At 39.8% G+C, this 26,966-nt stretch overlaps 1 protein-coding gene across 1 annotated transcript in view; it reads right to left on the bottom strand.

Moving 5' to 3' along the window:
- The window catches only part of LOC139709795 (uncharacterized), a 204,728-nt gene that overhangs the window by 38,159 nt on the left and 139,603 nt on the right, over positions 1 to 26,966 (bottom strand). The window lies entirely within an intron of this gene.

Here is a 26,966-nt window from a genome sequence, read left to right as displayed (position 1 = left end):
GAGTAAATTACAAACAAGAGAACATCAGGGACACAAATATTTCATACATTACTTTCTTCTCAACATGAGGTCAGAAACACACATCAACTTTCCAGAAAAGTCAAGCGGCACAAAATGGTCGCTGGTATCAAGCCAAGACAGATACGACCCCACTGACCGTGAATGCCGAGAAAACAGAGTTGACCACAAAACTTCATGGCATTCGTAGCAGGCGTGCGGCATTGTCAGCGAACCCAGTGGGATGCTCTGGGTGATGTGCTCATCACTGACACTCATCTCTTGGAGGGAAGGGGGAGGAGGGGGAGGAGGAGGAGGAGGAGGAGGAGGAGGAGGAGGAGAAGGAGGAGGAGGAGGAGGAAGAGGAGGAGGAGGAGGAGGAGGAGGATGGAGAGAATGGAGAAAGAAGAAATTGAGAGGAGAGGGGAGGAGGAAATAGGACGAGGAGGAGGAGGAGGAGGAGGAAGAGGAAGAGGAAGAGGAGGAGGAGGAGGAGGAGGAGGAGGAAGAAGAAGAGGAGGAAGAGGAGGAGGAGGAGGAGGAGGAGGAGGAGGAGGAGAAGGAGGAGGAGGAGGAGGAGGAGGAGGAGGAGGAGGAGGAGGAGGAAGAGGAAGAGGAAGAGGAGGAGGAGGATGGAGGAGGATGAGGATGGAGGATGGAGAGAATGGAGAAAGAAGAAATTGAGAGGAGAGGGGAGGAGGAAATATGAGGAGGAGGAGGAGGAGAAGGCAGATGGAGGGGAAAGGGGAAGCAGGATGAGAAAGAGGAGGAAGAAGAGCAGGTAGGAAGAGGATGACGGAGAGGAGCATATGGAGATTGGGAAGAGATGGAGAGGAAGAGGAATGAGGAAACAAAGGAGGAGGAGGAGGAGGAGTAGAAAGAATGTCAGAAAAAAGATAGTCCACCAAACTGATAGTCTACCACACTCTTAAAAAAAGACAAACACAAATTGACCATTGCTTCCAGTATAGGCCCGACCTGTTTCATCAATTACACAGAAATGTTATCATCTTAAAGCAAAATGAAGAATGATTTACTAGTGTTTGGAGTTTGAAATAGAAAAGAAGAACTGCCATTAATTCCTTTTTTTTCCAGAGTTTTAACACTGCCATTCCTAATCAGATGTGTGTGAGTGTAAAATGGTATACATTTATGAGTGATGGGTGGTGGTACACGGACTGAATCTCACATAATCACTCTTTTGATGAAGTAAACATCACCTCATATACTTACAATTTCTCTACACAATACAGAATTATTGAACTTGCATCATAACACTGAATTTAAAGAAAAAATGATGTCCCGTGATCTGGTTTCAGATCGTCCAGATGATGATATGCATTTTGAGTGAGCTGTCTCGTGACCGTGAGGTATCCAATATCTTGTCATTTGCACACGGGCAACGAGAGAGAAAAAACAGAAATCCTTTCTTCTCACGGAAGGAGAGCAAACACATACAATTGTACACGCCCAAGACTGAATGTTGGGCCATCGTTGTTTTGACTGCCAGGTCCTCTCCATTCCAACGACACATACGTGTGCATCACTGGGACAGATACACACATACCGGGACAGAGTGCACCTGTATCAAGAGGGGATGAATGTGGTTGCTACGGCCAGCAAACAAAATACTTGTGCGGCAAGACAGAGAGTCAATATTGGCGTATTAATGACATCGTGATCAACCTACCCCGATCAGAGGGGGTGACAATGGGGCATTTCGCGACTCTTTTGTGTGTCCAGATAAATATAGACCCATTGGTGGGATGAAATGCAAATTGACCAAAATGTGGCAGCCAAGACAAGTACACGTCGTAATGTTGAAAAACAAAGTCTAAACAGAAGTATCATGCAAATTTGATAGTTTGATTTTATGGTGTGTAAGGAGGCCCATCGTCATAGCAGCTTAAAAAAAAAACTAAACAAAAGACTGATGAAATTGTGCGTAGGCTTGGTATGGAATTCACAGGTTGGTAAACATCTCGCCGCGCTCAAAACACACATGAAGACATTAACCACAATTTATATACTTCTCTAGCTGAACCACTACATAAAAACAAATCACCAGCCAAACTGCACAGCAGCTTTATCCACACATGAAAAACAAACAACATCAAAAAAATCTGATCAATTGTTCTTACTTGTTTGCTTGACCTTCCTTTGTTCTTGCCTACCTATATCAATTATAAAAAGTGTTATTTTTGGTATAACTACACGCGATGATGCTATTTTTTATTTTGTAACCAAAACTGTGCAAAGATGCATAATAACATCTACCATGCAACTTCTGTTTGCGTCCTGTTACAAAAGGATACTGGTATGTCTGCATCTAACCATCCAGTTGACATGCAAGTCCAACTTCATGGTCAAACCAAGCCATATAAGGGAGTTCAATCATTTGGGAGTCCTGAGCTGGGACACTCTCATATGAGGCCACTCTTACAATGTGCCAACACCCTCCCTGACACGACAAAACACAACTCAGGTGAGCGAGATTGAGTGGTCAAAACAGAAAGGACAGGGTATTTCAGGATCCCACACCACAAGATCTATCTGTCCATTGTCCAGAGGAAAATACCCCCTGATGACCTCATGCCCTAAATCCCTCAAATCAGAGAGTGGCTGCAGTTTGGAAGGGATTACATGGATTTGGAGTGGGGTTAATTAATGCCCCTAATCCCTGCCCTTTCTTTCCTCTTTTATGGGGGGGGGGGGGAGGGAGGATAAGTGAATGATGATACTCCCTGTCACAACAGCAAGGTCACAGTAGCCTTCAGTTACTGACATATTCATCTCAAGCCTATTCAACACGGCCAAATCTGTGATACTAGACCTGTTTCCTGTGGATCAAAGGAGACTTTGCTTTTACTACTTCTGCATGCGAATGCAAATGACACATCCTCAAAATGCCTTCTGCTCTGTTGGTTCTTATGCCATTGCTGTCAATGCTGTAAGGAAATCTGACACTGGCTTTAGCACTTAAACTTAAAGAACAAAAAATATCAGAGTCTCAATAATGATTAATGCAATATTATTGCCTCACAGGAAGTCTTAACAAAATGTTTGGCCATTTGTTTTGCTGGCATTTGATCTCTTTTCCCTTACCTTTATCAATAAAAACTAGAAATGTCGCTACAGCGACTGGTTATACCCCCGCCAAACAACATTTCATAAGCTTTGGTCAAAAAACTGAGGAAGTAGTTAAATCCGCAAGATCTTTCCTTGATCTTCTGCCATTAATATGCCGTTACCATGGCAACGTACTTTCGGGTACTGTCGAAAAATGCGTCTTGCACATCTACAACCAAAGGCACACATCTGTACCAAGTTTCATGGAAATTTGGCAAAAACTGAGGAAGTAGTTTGCAACACAAAATTTTCCATCATTTTGGCTCATAATATGTGAGCTGTTACCATGGCAACATACTTTTTGTCACTGTCAAGAAATATGTCATGCTGACCTATATCCTAAGACAAACATTCAACATGAATTCCATGAGAATTGGAAGAACACTGATGAAGCAGTTTTGCCATGAAGCATTTTGCCCTACATTTTACCAATAACATGCCGTTACCATGGCAACGCACTTTTTGCCACTGCGGAAATATGTGTCTTGCACATTAACATATTCAGATGAACATCTGTACCTAATTTCATAAAAATTGATCAAAAACTGTGGGAGGAGTTCGCGACGCAAGATTTGTACCCATTTTTGCCCATAATATGCCGTTACCATGGCAACGTACTTTTGGGTACTGTCAAAAAATACGTCTTGCACATCTACAACCCAAGGCACACATCTGTGCCAAGTTTTATGGGAATCGGTTGAAAACTGAGGAAGTAGTTCGCGACGCAAGATTTGCAACGGACCGACCGCCCGACCGACCGCCCGACCGCCCGACCGTCCGCTGATTCCTATATACCCCCTTCAAACTTCGTTTGGCGGGGGTATAATTATTTTCTTTATACTGATTAGAACAGGAGAGCTAGAAATAAGTGTTCAATGATATAATGCCATCACTTCTTCGAGGGTTAGTCTAGTTATACTCACAGCCTCCCAAATCTATTCCAGTTCCAAAAGTGAATCTGAGGTGCTTCCCAGCTTGCACTGGCACCACCATACGCACTCCTACGACCATCATCAGTGTCCTCAAGGATGGAGCGGATCATACCACGCAGTCCCATCATGCATCACACAGAAAATGTCTAATTTCCAGAAGGTATCAATGAGATCCAAGTCTCTTTCCCTCAGAATCAAATTCTGATCTCTCATGTAACATCAAATTTCAGAAGCCGAGTGAAGAAGTGGCTGTAGTCTGACCCATCCTCCTCCGCTTACTAGTACAAAGTGAGGAAACAAGACATCTACCACTCTAGTTTATTTCATCCTCATTACTGTGCTCTTCAAGGAAACCAATCTCCTGGAGAAAACAACAAACATAAATACCTGAACACAAGATGCATCTGCCAATCACGTCTGTTCAAAGCCAGCACACAATAGGGCTCGCCATTACCCTGAAAAGCTTTTAATTGCTCAGAGATTAATGGTCCCCCAGAGTCATTCTCTTATCTAACAGGTGTCAATTAAAGGGGGTGGAATTATCTACCAACAGGCCAGATCTTCCAGCCTCACAGGGAAGTCACTAACCAGGCTCAAAGGGCACTTGCTACCGATTCCCTTTGCATAGTGTGAAGACCTCAGTGGTGATATCATTGTCCCTTTTTATGAGGGAAACAATGACAATTACCCAAGGCTTACCTCACATTCTTCCAGGAAAATCACAAGGACGTAAAGTGATTGGGGGGAAGAAAACAAGAATCCCAGGGAGATAGACTTGGTGTAATCGGTGTTTAATATCCTGCAAGCACAACATTTACATTTTAATAACTCCCGTTCCTGATCTGGCTTAATTGCATCATGCTTGATAGCGGAAGATAAGGAACAATTTGGTGGAATGAAAGGAATGACCTCACAACACGGACAAATTATCTCAGACAGAGGCCAGTACATACATCATTCCATCCTCTATTACAAGATGAGTCGGCCGGAATCCTCTGACCTCCCTCCGTTCTGTTGGACCTCGGCAACCTTTGCATGGCTGGAACAGTTGGTGAACAAGCAACTGTTTGCAGGAAATCGGTTGTAGGATCATACCTGCCTAGGCAAGAAGCAACCAACAATGCTAGCAACTTCACTACCACAAGAGGCATAATATGCAAGAAAAAAAGGTGAAAAGAAATTAAAATCATTAAATGATTTATTTTCACATTGAAAGACAGCTTTCTCTGTGATGCTGCATTTGACACGAGATATAGTGCTACATTCATTTCAGACACTACCTAGTATAAAAGAAATTGGGTTGGAATTGGTAGTGAAACAGCTTGCAGAAAAGCACTACAAGCATTGATGTTACTTTTTTCTTTTGGTACGGTATACATTTTTCTGATCTCTATTTTACTAATTGAGCCCCACATAAGTGTAATAGGTAAACCAGGACTTCAAATTGTGCACTTAGAATCAGACAGAGACCTCCACGTTTCCTCCGATACCACATGATGCAGCCTTGCCATGCAATAATGCACCTGCGCATCCGAGATGACTCGAGTCATTAAGCGGTCACGGAATGCAATCAGCACTACTCTCCCAGACGTCATCATTCTCTACGCTATCGCATTCAAATGCCTCGTGTGAAAAATTGTGAGATTATTAACATTGATGGCAGCATGCACCAGTGAGTTGCCAATAGAAGTCTTTTCACACTCTGTTGGGGAATAAGTAGAGCATCATTAGCTGCCCAGTGACTTGAAATTTTTGATAATATCCTGTGAACACAAAAAGAGACTACTTGTAGCCACTGTACATTTTTTAAAGGATTTTTTTCTTCAAAAATATAGAATCTTCATATCTATTGACTAATTTAGCAGATTATAGACCAAAAAATTGTATACACCCGCGGAAAAATGAATCAATTCGAACAAATGAAAGGATTGATTCATTTTCTGCAGGAGTATAAAAATTAATCTATCATTTACTGAATCAGCAGTCACCTTGCGCTTGCAATCCTGTGTCCTGAATAATTATTCATAAAATCTGAACACCTGTCAAAACATTGAATCATGAAAAAACACAACACAAATCATACCAATATGGTAAGCAAAGCCCAAGAGAGCCTCAAGTTATTTGAGCAGTTACCAAAGGTGCTATTCCAAACAGTTTCCTGTACCCTTTGAACCAGCTTTCACTGCACTTTAGGCTGGGACACAATTGGAGACTTAGCAGTATGCATGTACTCCATACAGAGCATTATGATCTCTTTTTCTGTCTAACCTATCTAGTTCTTGACAGTAGATGGCGCTCTGGTAGAATGCTCCTCAGAAAATCATCCCCTCTACAGTCAATGCTGAATACACATACAGTGTATACAGTATATACAGTACACCCAGACAATGCAAGCTAGGTAGCAATGCAATAGTACAACTACGAGTCTACAGATTTTTGTAATCAAGTGCCAAAAATCAAGACGGGCAAAGCATCCATTTAGATGGACTTTACACATTTTTGCAAGTGGAAGAAAAACACAAGGAAATGAAGTATGATTCCTTTCTCTTTTTTCCCCCTTTCACTTTTAGCAAACACAGACCTGTTATTTCTACTTGGTCTGTTTCCTCTGAACATCTGTTACACAATTGATCAAATAAAAACCGGAAGAAAATCCCAATCAAAGTGGGGGTACAATATGGCAGGAATGTAGAATGAAATGCCACTGTGGCACGCTGTATTGATTTTGCATTTCCGGTTTGTGAAAAGAAAAAATAGAAAGGACTAGTTACTTCCACTTCAACTAAACCAAATAAAAAGACCAAAAACGGACTCTACACAGGAAGTCTGCCATGCATCTGACACTACGAACCAGACATAAGTGACATGATATGTCTAATGTATCATGTCATGCCTATTTAAAGCACTCACTAATGCCCAACAAGACACTTTTTTGTTTTCTTTTCTTCAAGATTACTGCTGTTGTCTTACATTAAATATCATTAAAGGACAAGTTCACCTTCATAAACATAAGGATTGAGAGAATGCAACAGTATTAGTAGAACACATCAGTGAAAGTTTGAGGAAAATTGGACAATCGATGCAAAAGTTATGAATTTTTGAAATTTTTGTGTTGGAACCGCTGGATGAGGAGACTACTACAGCTTGTGAGTCATATGCGTACAACAGTATAAAGAAAATGTAAAAGAAAATTCAACATATTTTCACTTTTCTCGCATAATAAAAGAGCACTTGACTTGCCTCTTTCTAAAAGGAGGGGGAATAATATTACCCATAACATTTGTCGGTAACGAGTCAGGGGAATGTGTACTTTTTTTCAAAAGATGGAATTTTGTGAAATTCTCTTTATATTTTCCTTATATTGTTGTACGCATGTGACATCTAAGTTATTCATACACTGCAGTAGTCTTCTCATCCAGCGGTTACTGCACAAAAACTTCAAAAATTCATAACTTTTGAATGGATTGTCTGATTTTCCTCAAACTTTCAATGATGTGTTCTACTAATATTGCTACATTCTCTCAATCCTTATGTTTATGAAGGTGAACTTGTCCTTTAAGAACTTTTGAATGAATACTTCTGTTTCAGCATAGTTAAAAATCAAGAATACATGTAATGACATCAAATTCGGTAGAACAATACCATACAAAAATTGGTATACATATCAGCCTATCAATTGATACACAGTATGTGCAGAGTAAAACATCTAGGCACGCACATCAAATGATATGAAATGACAATAAAACTAGTGAAATCTGCATAGGTAGTGGTCTGACTTAATTTTTCCTTTGCGTTTATGCACTTTTAATGGATTTGACTATCTCTGGTAGGCCTTTTCATGGCTGCGGTCAAATGAAATATCATAACTGATAGGGTTATGGTAAAGTGAGCTATATCACTAAACTATCTTGAGGTGTGAATTTATCAATATAAGCACCTAGCAAGCAAAAACTATGACACTAAATTCATTGTCCTGGGTGCACATGATTTCAATGTCAAAAACATTAATATTTGCCAAGAACAGTCATAGTCTATATGCGCAATCAAACTGATGATATGTAGGTAGCACATTATGCCAACTTTCATGGACTGACTTAATTAAATGTATTCATAGGATATGCATGATTTGTAGAATTCCTTAATTCCTTGCTTTTAACAATACCCCAGAGTCACAGCTTTTCAACTAATGGTTGCCTTGAAAAAATACATGGTATTACAGAGCGCAATCAAGAATGTGTAATTTAGGAAACGGAAGAGCCTAATGATGACCTTCATGTGCAGTAAAGCCTGTTGTTTGTGTGTTTCTCATTAGAATGACAGCTTTTCTGTATAGTACAATATGGACAAACTTTATCATACACTCAACAGATCACAGAAAGAAAAATACTTACTAACTCTGTGATAACCTCTGTTAACTGCATTGTATACAATACCAATAGCATTTTGAGATTGTGGTATTCAGAGGGTTAAATCATATGAATTCAAGTGCAACAATTGCCTCAAGCTCCATTACCAATGCGACGCACTGATGCTTTTGAGTCACTTGACAAACAAACAAAAAAAGAAGAGGAAGAAGAAGAAGAAAAGACAATTTATAAAAAACCTCGTAAGACAGGGAACAGACAAAAACGAGAAACGCATCAGAGTTGATTGTCTGGAATGAGACGAGACACTTGTTGGCACTCTCCATGTCCCGACAAAAGACACGCTAATTTAGGGGTTGTTCGGGACTGGGGGGATGGTAAATTCATCAGCTGTCACTTCCATTCCTGTTATACCCCCTTGACGATGAAGAGCCATGCAGTGAGTGATGATGAGTTTAGAAGGACTTGGTAGCTAGAGAGGTGGAAAATCGATTGACCGTTTGCTTCACCAGCAAAGCGACTTTGCCATCCATCCATGACAGCAGCAATTTCTACGCTGAGCAATATTGACATTAGAATGGAAATCTTTAGTGGGCGCTTCGTGATAATGTTTTGGAGACAAGAAGTCATGTCCAGTATGCCATTATTTCAGAATGACCATTGCTGTTGGTGTGGCACACAGGAAGCAGGGGTGACAACTGCGTAGCAACAAATGATAAGTCTAACATTCTAATCAGTAATGGCGGTTACATCATCCATCAAGCATTCCGCCGAGTCACTCACTACTAGGGCTTGCGTTGAAGAGCAAATACGCAAGACAAATTCTATGCTTTTATGACGTACAAGCGAAGGTGAGCGGAAAGGGGGGCATAAAAAAAACCCAAATGGGCTGGAAATAGAAACATGTGGTTTGAGGAAACCACAACATGGTCAAATCAATTATACTTGTGTGTGACATTCTTATAAATTTGACTCATTTGGCCAATGAAAACTTTGGTTTGTTTTTTGACACAGATTTAGTAACAGTCAGTGCAGTATGCCAATACCTAATCCCGTTTGCTATTGTCTGGTTTCCACTTTTGGGCATGCACTTCCAACAAGTGATATATTTCTTAGTTTCATTGTACCTTTTAGTAAAATTTCAACATCTTTGACTAGAGGTATGAGCAGCATTGTAAATGCCTATATGGATGCAACTGTTTGAATGAAAGATGAGAAAACTTTTTTTTTTTTTCAAGCAAGTGATTTTACATTCCTATAGCTCCTGTCCTTGCATTTTTAACAACTGAGAGAACAAACCTGAAGGATGTGGTGCAGTCATATCTTTGGTCCCATAGATTTACTTGTGAAACCTTTAATTTTTGGAAGCATGAGTCTGTTTGGAGAAGAATACCCATCATTATACAAAGTAGTTCAGCAAAACATTTCAAAACATTTTCCCCAAAATGACTACTCTAACTCATGCTTACGCTATCATATTTCTCGTAACATTTCCATTTGCGACAACCCCCTCAAGAATTGCTTTGTAATTTACTACCATCGTGTCGTAATTGCAACGTGTCTGTGAGGTAAGGGAAATACCCCCGCGGTCCAGCCAGTCCCGTCTGAGCTGAGACGAGCTGCAACAGCGGCAAGTGCCCACAGAAAACTACAAAGGCATCGATCTCACTAGATGGCGTTGTTTGCGGCATTGTTCTCGGTGGAAAAGACGATCAATACGCAGTGGATTTTAAGCTGTGATGACATTGAGTGATACAAGCTTAATGCAGACAAAGCCTCTACGCATCACCAAATTTTCTTGGGCAGCCACATTCCACGGTGACTCCAGCTTGAAAGAGAATTGCAGTCACGACTATTAAAGGACTGGTTCTCTACATTTCTCTATCTTTCCCTTTTTTTTTATTCGGGAGGGGGGGGTAACTTTTTTTCATGAGGTCTAGAAGTCTATGAATGTTCCTATTACATACAAATGACATTATAGGAACATCTGTTTACTTTCAGCTGCATCATTATGCTCAAATTGGAGATTTTACATGCAACATGTATTTTCTCATTCACAACCGAGTTTAGAATGGTTATATAGACACACTTTTGCCTAACAAAACTATTCTCAAGCTTTAAAGGAGAGCTAGGAGATACGTAGGGTTGCCTTGCATGAAAATATTGGTGACAAAGCAGGTGGTAAGTGGAAGTGTCGGTGAACTTGGACAAAGGGACTTGTACCTGCTTGAATATTAGAGGAGCATTTTACATGGCATCCTACAGACCTTTCAATATGAGTCGCCTTCAGTTACATGACAATAAACAACTCTAGCAGAGTATGCCTTGCTTTACTTGAAATAAAAGAGTATTACTTTTCTTAATTTTTTAGCAGCAAAGCAATGATTTCACCTATCACATGACTTACAAGAAATCAGTTCAATTTCATGCATTACAGCAAATTTAGGAATACTATGGAATCAACATCATAGCTATGTGACTTCGGCAGCAAGTTTTTATTTATTTTTCTTCTAAATGTTCATTCTTATCTAAATGTCCAACTGACTGGGCAACTGAGTCAGGATTAATTATAGGCCCTACTGTTATTGCTAATTCATCCCTACATAATGGCTATGCATCTGAATTTGAATACATTATGAGTATCAAAAAGTAAATAAAAACCAGCCAGATTTGAAGGCAACCCAAACAATAGTCTGTGCTGTCTCTGCAAAATCTCAGACAGAGTAAACAAAAAAAAAAAAGAAATCAGGAAAGGCAAATAGATACATTATTAAGAATTTATACACATGAATGCTTTGTTTTCTTTTTTGTTTTCCTTTTTCTCTTTGCTGAGCTTTCAACAATACCTTGTTATGGCAGCAAATTCTCCTTCATTGTGTAAAAATTCCTGAAATGCCTTCTTAGGGGCCATTCCATTCCACCAATGACACTGACAACATGAAATGGTGAGCGAATATTAAAAAATGCCATTAGAGCAGCCAACGATAAAAATCCTAACCTTGATGCAGCCATGATTATAATATTACGCTGGGCAAGCGATTACAACCAAGCCTACTCTATACCGTGTACTACTCTGTAGAATGGATAATGGCTTGCGCTCGCTCGCTCGCATGTCCTCAGTAAACGATGTGTTGCTATATGCATACACTGTTTGCTCTACTTAATTATATAAAGAGCAGTCTGGCCATTTTTTCGATGGACAATCACGTGCATATTGCTCAAAATGGACATGGGCATAAAGGTTTAGGAGAACAAGAGAAAAGGCAAGGGGGAATGTCTGTGGAATATGAACAAGTTACGAACACATGGGGGAGGGAATACATTGGTGAATACAAGGAGAGTACAAATTTTGTAGAAACATTGTAGAATGAATGAATGAAAAGTCTAGTCTCCATGTAGGAAATCACACTCTTTGTTCCCTCACTACAGAAACAATTGACGGTCAATCTGCTAATCCCAACAGATACAAAAGGTGTGTTGCCCAAAGCAGCCACCTATCTACCACCTGCTACTACGAACCACTGTTGGATACATATCAAGCTACTTTATATGTAACTGACTGACTGACTGACTGACTGACTGACTGACTGACTACTCAAAGAGTCAAAATAAAACAATGTAGATGACAAGTGATACTACTGATGGGGCATTACTCCTGGATAGATGAACTAAAAAAATGGACCAGAATGTGACCATTGATCATCTCTTTACAGAGTTCATCTAGGGATGACTATATCGAGAGATGACCAAAATGTCATCAGTGACTATGGTTCATTGCATTGCGACAATGTGAGGATATATTTTGACAGAGGGCCAGATTTTGATATAGGTTCTAAGGTTAAATGCATCGGAAGATATATGACATGGGCACAACATGCTCTATTTCAATGTTCCTGGTATTCATCTTTGATCAATACAAAAAAAATATTCGACAATACACCCATCAAATCATCGGCAAGAAAGTATCGAGTGTTATCCGCTCCTAACTCTCCATTTGGTATGAATGCATATTTAGTTCCCTAAAATGCAAAAATCTACATGGCATACCTTTAATACAGCATTATTTTTTTAAACCCGTTGTGGACAGGCCAACGTTGAAATGACACACGTTTCCCATAGACACCTGCCCGAGTATACTCAAGACTAGTCTTTAATGGGTTAACATACCAAACAGACATAAGATATTAATTTGAAACTCCATATATTGATGAAAAATAATATCCTTTTATGGTAAAGCTACATGTTGTAAATTACAGTGACTCCATTTGCTGGTGGAAAGATAACACAAAGGCAGCTAAAGGTGGAAGACAAATTCAAGTATCAAAGGAGTATTAAAGTTTTGGCACAGAGTGAGTACAAGAAATACACGGAAAGAGATACAGGCCACAGAAAAATATGTATTTTATCAAGAAATTTAGAACCCTCTTCCAAACCATGGGAAGAGTGAGTGTCTTCAAAATCATGTTCATACTGACCAAGTGTATCACAGTAGTTAGGCCTATTTCACAGAAATCTGGTGTGGAATTCAAGATCAGTGGCTTATGGCCTCCATTGAATCCAGCTGAACAGAAATGAACAAAAAATGTGGCAGTCTTTTTCTTTCTTTTTTTACCTTCCTTCCTTTTCACTGGGCCATCCACATCGTGTGTTTTCTGAACAGGCAGTGATATATTTCCATTATGATTCAGGCTTGCTGATAGTAAATCTGTTGCTCTGTAATAACGTTGTCATTCCGATCCGATGACTATTGAGTGGTGGTGATGATGAACGGTGCGCCGAATTCAAATCCACATGCACAAATCCGCAAGAAATTGCTTTCCCGTGAAATTGATTTCCGCCTCATGCAAATGGTATCTCTTCGTCTGTTATTTCCAAAGGACCAAAGAGGGGATGCAGTTAGCCAGTGCCATGGAGAGGAGAATAGATAGAAAAAAAAATCCCGCTCGATGACTAATAACATTTGCTGCCACGCTGCCTGCCTCTTTGTGCGCAGGCTATTAGATTCATGCCGGTGAGTACATAACAAATGGGAGAGTTTCACCAGGTAGTCGTTGCAGGGAGGCACAGTAAATAGGGAAAGCTGCTGGAGGGTTTGCCCGCACGTTGTCCGTGAGCGCCGAGCTGAGTAACAATGCCCTGCTGCTCGACTCTCTCTCTCACTCATATAGTACTTGCGGGGGCAGTCGATCATCTCTGAATGGCCGTCCCTTCTTACATGCTCCCACGGACGCACACACATGCATGCATTAGCACGAGAATCTGCTAAGCTTGAGTGAGCTCTCACCCACACGGAGCGAGGCGGCGAGAAAGGGAGAGACGTGAGTGGATTTGCCTTTCTCCTCTCGCTAGTTTGCCGAGGATGTGGAGCAGGTCCCACACCAAAACACAGTCAACAGACCAGAGCACGGCCAACTACTCACTCGCCCGGCACGCATGATGCAGTGTATGGAATTTGTCGGGAGTGCATAGCTACCGTGAGCCAGCTGAGCGTCTTTCATGCTCCGATAGCCGGGAAAAATGGCCAACCCAAAGTCTACCACCGTCTAGCAAGCTCTCGGCAGTCCAAGAACATTTTGTGTATGATTTGATGGCATGGCTCTCTTCAAAATGGATTGGTCACTTAATGCGTAATAACGACGACAAAGATATATAATAAACAACTGTTTTTTTTCCCTTAAAAGCCACATTCATATGTGTGTAAACTTCATCTTACAATACATGTGAATACACAAATTTGCAAATTGTCCAGACTGTTTTTCTGACTGTCTGCCTGTAGTCAGAATACAAGGTTTCCCATTCACACACAATAATCCATATCCCTTTGTTGATTGCCATTGTTTGTATCCTAACATATGCTCCTTTTTTCTTATCCTCTCTGTTCCCTTCTCCCCCCTCTCTCTCTCTTGCTTATTCTCTCTCTCAATGATCACGAACACCTTGTAAAACTGAATTCCATTCTCCAGAGCAAACAATAGTTCTAACACTCTGTGACTGGACTCCAGAGGAGCTAGAGAAACAAAGCTCATTCATATGCAAATTAAAAACTGCCTGTATGCCAACAGCAGAGAACCAATCAATACACACACTGCTGCCACAGGGGAGGGGCTTGTCAGTGGTGGGGGAGGGGGAAGGAAGGAGTATTGAGGAGGGGGTTTCCTAGCAAAGAAGAACAATCTTACTACTCATCGAGCAAGTCGAGACAGGTCCCCCTTTTTTTGAGAGGGAGGGGGTGAATGGGAAGGAATTGACTTGAAAGGGGCAGGGGCAGCTTTGACGAGGGGGGTGGGGAACTTTCATATCTGCATCGATCATCTCGTCAAAGAAATCGGCGCGTCTTTCAGACAGACCACCTGAATGAAGCGAAACAAAATGTGAAATTGACTTCCTGAGATGTGGCGACCATATAAGGAGATGTCCTTTCCCAGCTCTAGCAAGAGGGAGCAATTCTCAATGACTATTTCCCCTTCACAATTCTCTCCTTGATCTCTTTTCAATCTTCCCCCTACAACCATCTCCCATCATTTGTAACATGCCTCCGAGATTCCTTTCTGCGTGAGTAATCTGCGGCACGGCTTTCATCCTGTTTTTGTATTGTTTTGATTTTCATTAAACTGGCATACTCCTGCGGTGTGAAAGCTGACTGCCGTATGCCCACAAATTTCAGTCATTAAAAACAAATTCACATGAGAGGCAGCTGACATAAAATGTATGTCAAAAGCATGCTAGCTCATCGACAGCTTAAAAAAATAAATAAAGACATTATCATGTTTGAACGACCCTTTTTGACACATACCTTTGCAGTCAATACAAAAAAAAATAAGACATAGCACGATTATGAGCACCGATTATAAAACAATGTTAGCACTAAACTTGATTCCTTCAATGTTCTATTCCCCTATAACGATCAAAATTGTGATTGTGCGAGCATGGGGGGGGGGGGGCATCCAAAATATATTAAAATTCAGAGGTTGAAACTGTGTCACCAGTGTGGTATGCAGCAAGAATGCTCATATTACAGTTTTGGGGATGTAGGGGGTCTATGGTAGAGCCTGTTACATATGCAAATGAGTCAAGTGATATTCCTGTGGTGGAACATTTATTCCTGTAAGATCTCCAGGGCAGAAAAAAAATTTAAAAAAACACTTAGGCCCGAATTCACGAAGATGGTACAAATGAAACCATGGTTTAAACCATGGACAAAAACCATGGAGCGCCAAGTGCCGCACGGAATATTTCGTTACAAAATTGGTCATTTCATCGACAAAATGACCTTTTCGTTAACGAAATTATCATTTCGTGGACGAAATGTTCATTTAGTCACAAAATGTTGCAATTTCGTTACAAATAATCATTTCATTGACGAAATGACTGATTTCGTAAAGAAATATTCCATGCGACACTTGGTGCTCCATGGTTTTTGTCCACATGGTTTAAACCATGGTTTCATTTGTACGGGGCAAAGTGGGTCTTTCATGAATAATACCATGCAGTTACATTTTGCCGGGACAATCTGTGTGGTGTGCATGTACTGCTCAATGGGAGAGTCAAGGTTACATACATTGTAGGTTCATTAAAATGTGTAATGCAGCCGTTTCTATCCGTCTGCGGATGTTCCAGATGATAAACCTTTGCTAACATATCACAGCACATTGTTGTGTTCTTGATTTTTACAGTCCACCTGGACTAGCACGTCTGACTGACTGACACGACATGTATGGAAAAGTCATGAAAATGTTTGTTTCCATGGTTTCCATGCAGGTTCCACTGACCAGGTTATCCATCTCAGTTGAGTTAGAGAGATAAACATACTGTTCAGTGAGGAGTAGATTTAGGTGAATCTGTTCTGGACAGTAATCAGTGAGACATGGGCAATGTTGCATGTTCAAAATATATGACACGAAATACTGATAACTCAGTCTGATAGCTATTAAAGGGAAGATAAACCCCAAGAGCAATGTGGATTGAGTGAAAGCAGCAACATTAGTAGAACACATCAGTGAAAGTTTGAAAAAAATCGGACAATCGATGCAAAAGTTATGAATTTTTAAAGTTTTGGTGTTGGAACCGCTGGATGAGGAGACTACTAGAGGTTATGACGTATGAGTGGACAACAATACCAAGAAAATATAAAGAAAATACTACAAAAATCCATTTTTCATGAAAATTACAAATTCCATCAACTTGATATTGACATATGTTAAGGGTAGCAATTATTCCCCCTGCTTTCTGAAAGCGGTTGGTCCATTGCTCTTTCATAATTCTAGAAAAGCGAATTTTTTTTTGAATTTCCTTTATATTTTCTTTGTATTGTTGTCCACTCAAACGTCATATCCTCTAGTAGTCTCCTCATCCAGCGGTTCCAACACCAAAACTTTAAAAATTCATAACTTTTGCATCGATTGTCCGATTTTCCTCAAACTTTCACTGATGTGTTCTACTAATGTTGCTGCTTTCACTCAATCCACATTGCTCTTTGGGTTTACCTTCCCTTTAAGGCCAGCCCCTTCCCTTCCCACCATCCCCTCCCCCTCCCCCACCTTCACAAACTTGTTTTGCTTTGTTCTGTTTTAAGGTAGGGGAGTCACCTGGGAAGGCATCAATGTGATGTCACAATTCTTCTGATTCATCACCTTTTGAGGGACGAACCCCCCTTATACATTGTCATTTACCCAAGTCATTAAAAGACACAAAAGCAAACACATTCCAAAATCACATGGCACACCCCATGCTCGGCGACCTCCCTCATTGTTCTCGGCAGTACCCCCATTCAGGTCTCTCGAACAGGTTAGACCCCCTACCCCTATCCCAGACCCCCTATCCCATCTCAAATCGTGCTTTTTCAATAGAGAAACACAAGCGTTTTCTCGTAGGAGATAGACTTGAAAAACAGGATCTGCAAAACAACTCCTTGATCTGAAAGGCCTTACAGGGGACTGGCTGTTTGTTTGAATAAGCAAATTTGAACCTTTCTCCCCAATTTTTCTCTACTTCCAAGACAAGGGCCCCATTCTCTTGCCCGAATGTGAGTGAGCGAACCGAGAGTCTTATACCAGTGGTTTCCCTTTTCTATCCCCTACACCTCTCTCTGCTCCCCCGTCTCATTTTTCAGATGCTCCATATTTGATTTTCCCACATTCCGGATCGTAACGCAAACAAATAGGAGTTCTAGGCTGCTTTTTCGAAGGGGCAAAGTTTAAGTGGTTACATTTTCGTTCAGGCTGCATCTCCCCTTCTCTTTCTCTCTCTCCTTCCTACACGCACAAACACACACACACACACACACACACACACACACACACACACACACACACTTAACCAAAGACAGGAACGTGACATGGAGATTGAGGGGGCTATTTACACATGTCCAGGTATGTGTGCTGATGTGTAGACAGGGGGCGCTTCGTATGTCTTGCCTTGGGTGGCAAAATATTAGCCCAGCACAATGCGGTCATGTGAGAAATCATCCGCCAAAGTAGTCTGCAAATATTGTCCGTGCTTGCTTACATGCCATCTCTAAATTCATGTCTTGTGCATCCTCACACTTTTAACGAAATCTATTCATCAGGGTATAATATTAACACTGGTCCAAAAGACAGACTCTGACTACATCCCAAAATAACTAGCATAGTTTGGCTAAATCCCACTGAGCCTCTTGTTATTATTCATTTTTTTTTAAAAACAATACTTATAACAGTGTATCTCTTGAAGAATTGGTCTTTACAGCATGTCTTCTGTTGTTTGTCAGAAACCAGGGAAAAAGAAATGATGTGACAATCGAGAGAGAGAAAAAAAAGTAAGTTCGATTCGTGGCTACAGAGTCTAATCATGTCCCAGACACAGAAGTCAATATCTGGTACAACAGACATCCATTCGGATGCTAACCAAATCTGACTGGAGCACATATTTTGGGGTCACTGTTATCATTCCTTCTGTAGTCAGTGTTATGACATTTGTATACAGATATTGTAATCCCGTCAATTCAAATAACTCCCAAGCCCATCAGTGACAGTACATATGTGACTGCTACAAACAGTTGCACATGCAAGACACGACCAAAAGAAAAGAAAAGAAAACAAAAGAAAGAAAGAAATAAAGCACAGGTATGAATTATTCAGCATTCTTGGGAGTGCTTTCAGATGAAATTGTGGCATGATGGGAACTAGCAGAAAGATATGACATTACGCCTGATCGGATCAAGGAAGACATTTCCATTACCAATCTGTACGTCTCAATAACAGCTAATCAACCCTGGATGGCAAACATCATTCTAAGATTAAAGAAAGCTTACAAACTAACAAGGGCAGACAGAACAAACATGGAGTGAAAAACAATGGATTACAGAAATTCATGATAGAATATGTAAGTGATTAACCACAATTACACGTTCACGAAAATTGTGTCAGCTCCAGGCATAATTTGGAGCAAACATCCTTGAACGAATATAGGGAGACAGGTATGCAGTATGATAAACCTGAAGACTACTAGGGAGATGAAAGGAACGAGACATAAATGCTGAGGGATATAAGATCTGCCCACATTGTTTCATCTCCAACGTTGCAGAATCCCCACCCCGTAGATTAGTGCGACAGAAAAACACACACAAGTTTTGTGTGCACAGTGTCACAGAGCAATATATGCAAACTTCAATATTGATAGATGGTTCCTATACTTCTCTGGTCCAGGTGAGGATAGCTTTGTATATACACTCTCTACTGAATAACAAGTCTCCCCAGTGATTGACAATGCATCATAAAATAACGTCTGATGCAACAATGAAACATTATTGGCAGGCGAATGGACCAAAAAGTAAGAAATACTGCAAACATTTCAAAGTGCTCAATTGAACAATCAACCCTAGCTTCAGGTTTCAGAATCACAGATATCTGATGATCCATTTTACAACTATTTCTCACAGAAAACACTAATAGCTATTAAGAAAAAAAAAGTCCAACAGTGAACTGTACAAGGCAGATCCTTCTATATACTGTAGTATTATGGGACCCTACTTCAATGTTATTTCTTTACCTACCTATTCAAAATGTTACTCAATAATGATAGAACTATCAAAATGTTTTTCTATACCTGCTTAAATGTTACATAATCACAATACTACTAGCACAATCAACAATACTGACAAAAAACAATTCATTAATAGGCTATAGTGCTGATAAAAGATGGACATAAACATAGACATCTACAGCCTGAATGCTACCATTGGTAATGAGGAAGCTGGGCCACAGAATGTACTGGAAATGGAGATATTCTTGCCAATGCGTTTTGCATTCTGATCTTCATATTCGTCAGTACAGATATCGTAACTGATAGTTCTGCCCTAATTGAACCGTGTCCCAACCGTCATGTGTGAAGTGTAAATACTGTCAAGTGCCTTGTTTTTCCGATGCCTTTATCTGACTCGATTATCATTTACATACTTGGCATATCTGAGCATAATCATACATCGACAACATGCACTCATTCACACTAATGTTTAACTTCCCTGGCCTATGTATTTGTATCTTCATCATTGGGAAGAATGTGATCAAAGTCAATTCTCTATATGCGTGACTACACATTGATAGCTTTGGTTAATTTGCCATTAGATTAATGACGGCCAATTCTCAAAATTGAAACTTGCAATATAACTCCAGGGTTGGAACGCCAGAAGCACAGAGCAAATATTTTGACCATCATAATCACGAAGGCTTGGATTTTGAACAATGGGGCACTTCAAAGGCTTTATAGCCTTGTAACATGTGCGTGACAACAGGACAACTACCAACCGTATGAGCCGACTGTAGAATGCAGGTAGCTGCAGCAAAGGAATGTGCACATCTGACGACAGGGTGATTTTTTTTTCTTTTCATTTTCTAGTTACTTAGTTAGTTACATCCTGCAATTTCACCCGGTATAAAAACTACTGCATCCAGGGATGTTGCTACCACTTCTCCTCCACTCCTCTACCTCCCCCCCCCCAAAAAAAAATATATACATATATTTTTTTTTTTAATCAGTCGATATGGTTGGTTCTAGCCACGATTTTCACAATACAACTGTTGCATAGTTTGTGTTGGGTTAAATTTTCTCTTCTTTCAATGAGAGGTATAACTTACAATGGGATTCAGATCTATACAAAGCATGCATAGCTATCACGTGAAGACGCTTCACTTCAATATTAGAGGCAACAGTGCACGACAGAAAGGCAGTAATGCTTGCTTTGAAATCACGTTGCACAAGGTTGCAACAATGGGTCATCAATTAGACCTTGTAATACATCCAGTAATGCATCCAGTAATACATCCATATTCACACTGTGGTATGATGTATAATCATCCCCAGACTTACAGAAATAAAAAATCACGGATGGATAGAATTCAAGCTGATTCCTTTAGCAAATTACGAATGACTGCATGAACAGCATCCCCCCCCCCCCCCAACTGTATTTACTGAACCCCTGGCACAGGAGCAAAGTTTAAGACTGTTTCACAACTAGAAGCTGATACAATATTATGAAGAAAAAAAAGAGGGTTAAAAATTATTCTAGATAACAGGATAGCTTTCATGGTAATCTCAAGGACTATTAAACAGTGACATTTGAGGTAATTCACTTTGTAAACTTGTGCTGCGGCGCATTAACGACGAATGCTCACGCACAAGCCATGTGACTTGTGGCGGGAAGTGAAACAGTACGTGGCAGTAGCAGACACATAAATATTCTCTGCCTTCAAGTGAAGATCTAAGGGCAGTGTCTATTACATTTGAGAACGCTGAGCTCAACGAAACTGGATCCAACAGAAAAATTACGGTACAACAAACCTGCCTTATTTTACCCACAGCAACCTACTGTAAAAGTGGATATTTTCGCGTGACTAATTTTTCGCGCTCAGCAAGGTAAGAAGAGTTTCGCGTGTTTTTAATAACGCGAAATCAAGACCTCAACTACTGGAACATATAGCACGCAAAAATATTCGCGTGCTTTTATTTTCGCGCTAGTTTCTGGTTGCGCGAAAATTTCAACACCGCGAAAATTTCCACTTTTACAGTATTTTCATGAGTTTGCAGGCTGTAGAGAACTAACATAAAAGTATCATCAAAAGTATTGACATAGACATTAGAAAATGAATAGCTTCATGGTGTGAACTTCTGAATATCTAGAAGTGCACTAGCGCACCAAAGCTAGTGTGCATGGAGTGGCCGAAGCTCCACTGTATCCCAGCTGTATCTACACTTATTTGATTACTGAGATTGGTGGACACTGTGCAAAGAATGCACTGCATGAAGTAGCTGTCTCCATTTTGATCTTTTTTTTTTTCACAGACATCTGGTGTCATGAATACATATAATTGATTCACTTACCTGTAAAATATTCGGTAAGAGACATCCAAACACAAGATCGGCAGCGTAGATTGTGATGACAGACACGGGTGGATTTGTGGGGAAGAGGCAAGAAAATAGGAGAAAACCAGAGTTATTGATTAGGACAATTTGATAGTAAAATCATCTTCACAGGAATTGCTAATCATGTTCACAGCCCAACACTTATTAGATGCATGCCATCTGGTCTTATCACCGTGCTGTGCATTCTACAATTTCAGTTCATTTTACAATACCAGTTCATATATACGTCTAACAGAAAGAGAACATTAGTGACATAACATTCCATCATGACTTTATCTATCAAATGGGTCTGAAAATTCCGTTTCATTTGTATCTAATGATACTAGTTCATACACAACCATATATGGATTGATTAGAAAAAAAAGACAGAGAAATGCGCTCACATCAGGACCACTTGTTTCTTTGTACGTACAGTGTGTACTTTTCTATGATTCCTCTGCCACCCCCCCACCCCCTTCTTGCATGGGTGTGATCTTTCATTTGTGCACGTAAGCCCCATAAAAATCCATTCCAAAACAGACGACAAAAGGCGCACCAACCTGCGAGACGGAATAATTGTGCATCAGTTATGAAAACATGTCCTCAATCACATGACAATGGCCCCATTTCCACCTGACTCCTATGCCAAGTCGCTACAATCAGCGTTATCTGTTCTGGGACCTTTCTGTTTTTAGGTGATCCGAGTATCCTCTCGGATCACCTTCTGTATCTGTACGGATTCTTTGTTGGTGGTTCTTCTTCTTCTTTCTTTATTTCTGGACAAATTTTGTGTATCGATTAGCTCAGAAAGTATTCTTCCTATCAATGTCAAAATTATACCATATATGTATCATGTCCCAAAGACGACGGGTCTAATAAAATCATAGTGATCAGTCGACCGTGACGTCACTATGACGTCATTATATGAAAACACATTCTCATTCATATCTCATTAATGGAATGGAATTTTTCAATGAAATTTACGTCACATATATTTCAAGTTATGCGGATTCTACTCATATTCCCAAAATTCATATTTTCTCTTAAAACGTGCGCGTACGCGCGCGTCGAAATATTTGTATGCTCAAATCGAGCTCAAATTTTTTTTGCATACGTTTCAGACCATTTGGAGCATTTTTTGAAAAATTGAAAAAATTGGACGGACGCGTACGCGCGCGCACATATTCGCACACACAGCTCATATGCAATAGAAATTTCCCGTTTTTTTACACTTATCGGATGCCTAAAATGTCAAGGAATATTTCTACCAAGTTTCAAGTCAATCCGACTCAATATGACGTCATACGGGCCCGTCAAAGTTGAAATTCCGCGCGCGCGTCAATGGGGATACACAGTGCAACTATGCCAAAAAACCGCCAATTTTAAATCGGATTTTACTCGTCAGGATGGACGGTGACCCCCCATTTTCTTTACATATTCTGAAAGGTGATGAGTTGTACATGTCATTTCATGGGCTGGCTATGCTGATAAAATGATGAAAAGATGTCAAATTTCTTAATAAAGTAAAAAAAGTAAATTTTCAAAATGACGTCATCAAATTTCAAGTTTACTCGAGCGTATCTCACTAATCCTTTGCCAATTTTCACCCACATTTCAATATGTTGTAGCTTATGAAATGCTCTTTCATAAATGTAATTACATAATTTTGATTTGATGACGACATCACCTCAAAAAAATGGATTGAAGGTAACCTTGTCAAATTTGACCAGTTTACGTGTAATCTCTATGGGAGTGCAATTTTTATGGAAATGAAAATTGACATGACTATCTTTATCGAGCACTAGCTCACTTATGCTTCGGTGAATTTCTCTAAGATTTTAATATGTTGTAGCTGAGATGTAGGGCTATCGTAAGTGTGCCCTTCGTTTTTTCATACGTTGTCGGGATGACGTGAAAAAACTTGGTTGAAATTAAAGTTTATCTTCGATGTATTGAAATATTTCTTTCTTTTTGCAACTTTCTTTGCAATAACTCAAGAAAAACAGCCCCTATCACCTTCATATTTTGCACATGTTTAGTTCATGTCACGAACATTATTTCAAAAAATTACAACAACTTGATCAGACGCCATCTTGGGTATGTAAATTAGGGTCAAAGGTCATAGATGTTTCATCCTGTATCTTGGTGAATACATGTCTTATCTTTCCCATATTTTGCACACGTAAAGACCATGTTACAGGGATCATTTCATAAAATAACCACTTTTTGCTCAGATGCCATCTTGTCTGTGCAAAGTGGGGTCAAATGTCATATGTACTTCTTTTTCTATCTTTGCTATGACGTGTTATCTCTACGGGAGGGAATTTTTTAGATGTGAAAATTGACATGACTCTCTTTATCGAGCACTATCTTACTTATGCTTCGGTGAATTTCTCTCAGATTTTAATATGTTGTAGCTGAGACTTTGCAGTATCAGGACTCGAATCATTGATTTAAAAAAAAAGATCGGATCACCTTAATTTGTCAGTGATGACAAATTACAATCTCTAGTCTGTTTTTGTTTTTGTTTTTGTTTTTCCCTTCTTTTTTCAGGGAGCGGTTTCGGTGGGGAGACTAGAAATCAATGACAAACGCTTTGATTTTTGATTGATGGGGTGCCCCTTGACAGTTTCTTATGATGTTTCACATCCTTGCCCAATGGTTGGTTAAATATCAACAAGATAGTATTTTATAAAGAAGTTTATGGACTATATTCCTTTTGCTTTGTGCTACCCCCCCCCCCCCTTTTGGGGGGGTCTGTCTGCTATCTAAAAAAATATGTCATCTGCCTGAGTGGGAAAAAGAAAGAGCACTTTTTGGGGGTATTTCTTTCACAACAGTCCTGGCCATCTTGAGTATGAATACATGACTAAAGGCATGTACAGTGAGCTCCAGAAAGAAACGCACCATCAAAAAATCATTTCAATTCTATTGAAATTTTATTCTGAAATTGGCAATCAAAATGGGGCCTGACAAACTTCTCAGACATAGTACAGTTATGGAACAAAAATTCTGACTAATTTTCTTTCCCATCCGTCTCCTCCTGCTAAAAAAAAAAGAAAGAAAGAAAAAAAAAATCAAGGTCCCTTCAGAACTCATTATGTGAAAACTATTCACTGATCATGAAGATTTTGATTCTATAGGCACTAAGTCAATATGCTGACAAAATTTTGCATGATTTGCGGCTTTGCATTCCAGTCTCTGCTATGTCTGTGATTTACCCATAATGCACTGCAAACGGACGCCACTACCTTCACTGCTTCAGGGCGTATTTTTGTTCCTCCGTCAAAACTCAACTTTTGACAATGGGCGCTAACGCGTCACAACATTCCCCCATTGACGCACACAGCCCTAGATGACGAGCATTTCGGCTGCACACAAGACATTCCAAAGGAGTGTAGCAACAGTAACAAACGAACATATCACACGAAAAAAGGGAAAGAAAGGAGCTGATGAACACAGGAAGCAATAAAACTGTCATTTTATTGACACATGCATATCTTTTGCTCTTTTCCCATGAGATTTTTATGTTGGTAAACAGTCTTGCCCAGTGTAGCAGCATTTTTTTTTTCCTTTCAATCTTCTACTTGCTAATAGCTTATCACAAAGTAAATGGACCAAAAACTATGGCAAAGTTCAAAATATTTTGGTAACCATTTTCTACTGTGTTTGATGAATCCCTGTGCATTCTGCAGACATAAATACGGAACTGTTTAGGGTTATTACTTGAGGACTTGTCCTGGCAGTCTTGGTATGAAGGGGCCTATGTATGTACAATGTATGTATCATATTTACATTTCCTCATCTATAGAAGCTTTGTTCAAGTAGACAAGATTTAATCAAGCATAATGTGAAAATGAAGTAATAACATGTCCTCCAGTATGTCTTCAAATATTTTTAGCATTATTTATCAATATCAGATTTTTTTTTTTTTTTAAATCAATGTGGTATAAAAAAGCTGCTTGAGTAGCAGAAAGTGTTTGTCATCTTATGTGAAAGAATGCAACAAAATATCCCTTGTAAGGTACAGTCTCCTGTTCTTCATCCATTATAATTCTCCCGGCACATGAACCTATTACACCAATCTCTGTTGCAAAAATTGAGAATATCTCACAATACACAAAACAACTTCGTATTCTTCTCTTGTTTACCCTTTCTGCACTATAATGTAGTTCATAGACTTATTGAGATATGATCAATGATACAATCAATAGCACAAAACTGATGCTCAGCCGCGGTGCACTATCTGAAACATAAATCATTGTGTGCATTTCGACTACTGTTCAGAATCGAGAGAGAATGATAGTTAAGCTGCCGTGACTAATGTGAATTGATTTTTGAAGTACTGTACTCTTCGTTCCTGTGTCTGCCGAGACCATACCCACAAAGACGGGATAGAGGCATTTTGTGTTTATTTTTTTTTCCTTCTCAGGAATGCGACCTCAATGAGGCAATTACATCTGCAACATTGTAAGATCATTCCTAACAACATGACCATTAGAAATACATGTAGCATTACACCAAGAATGGATTGATATAATCAAAGAGATACCATTTCATGAAGTTGAAGGGGAAATAAACGGAAAACAATCTCACCACGCATGTACATAAAAATATATGGCAAAATGTGATTCACACACACAATAAATATATGGAGCAAAAGAGAGAGATTGATTAGGCCAACATACATAAACAGATTTGTTTTGACATCATAAACTATCAGTCAAGAAGATGCTCCCTGTCCAAAAAGCAAACAAATAAACTTGATAAATATTGTTACATAATATGCGGTTGGTTCACTACTACAAATTGACTCACACTTCACAGTGTGTCAGTATTTGATTTTTTTCACACCAGAGGCCATATAGGCCTATGCCCCTAACCACTGTGTCCAGTTACTCATCTTTTTACCACCTTACCACAAAGGGTATTCCAGAGACTCCAACCCCAAGCACCTTCTGATCTGGAGATTCTCCAGCCTGAAACCCTTAGCAAACGGGAGACTCCAACTTGATGTGTGCAAAGCGCGAAATTCCCAGGGTTCTAGATGCTCGCTGGTGCTATCTAAGGCTTATTTTTTTCAACATACGATAGAAATAGTAAGAAATCCTTTCCAACGGGAGACAAAGAGCCAGGGCGGGAGAAATTAAATCTCAAACGGGAGAACGGG

This window comes from Diadema antillarum, unplaced genomic scaffold, assembly GCF_040938485.1.
Source record: "Diadema antillarum isolate AM-2024a unplaced genomic scaffold, OU_Dant_1.0 seq00001471_RagTag, whole genome shotgun sequence".
NCBI classification, from domain to species: domain Eukaryota; kingdom Metazoa; phylum Echinodermata; class Echinoidea; order Diadematoida; family Diadematidae; genus Diadema; species Diadema antillarum.
The sequence above is the reverse complement of the archived record's forward strand: the minus strand, read 5'-3'. Positions and strand labels throughout refer to the sequence as shown.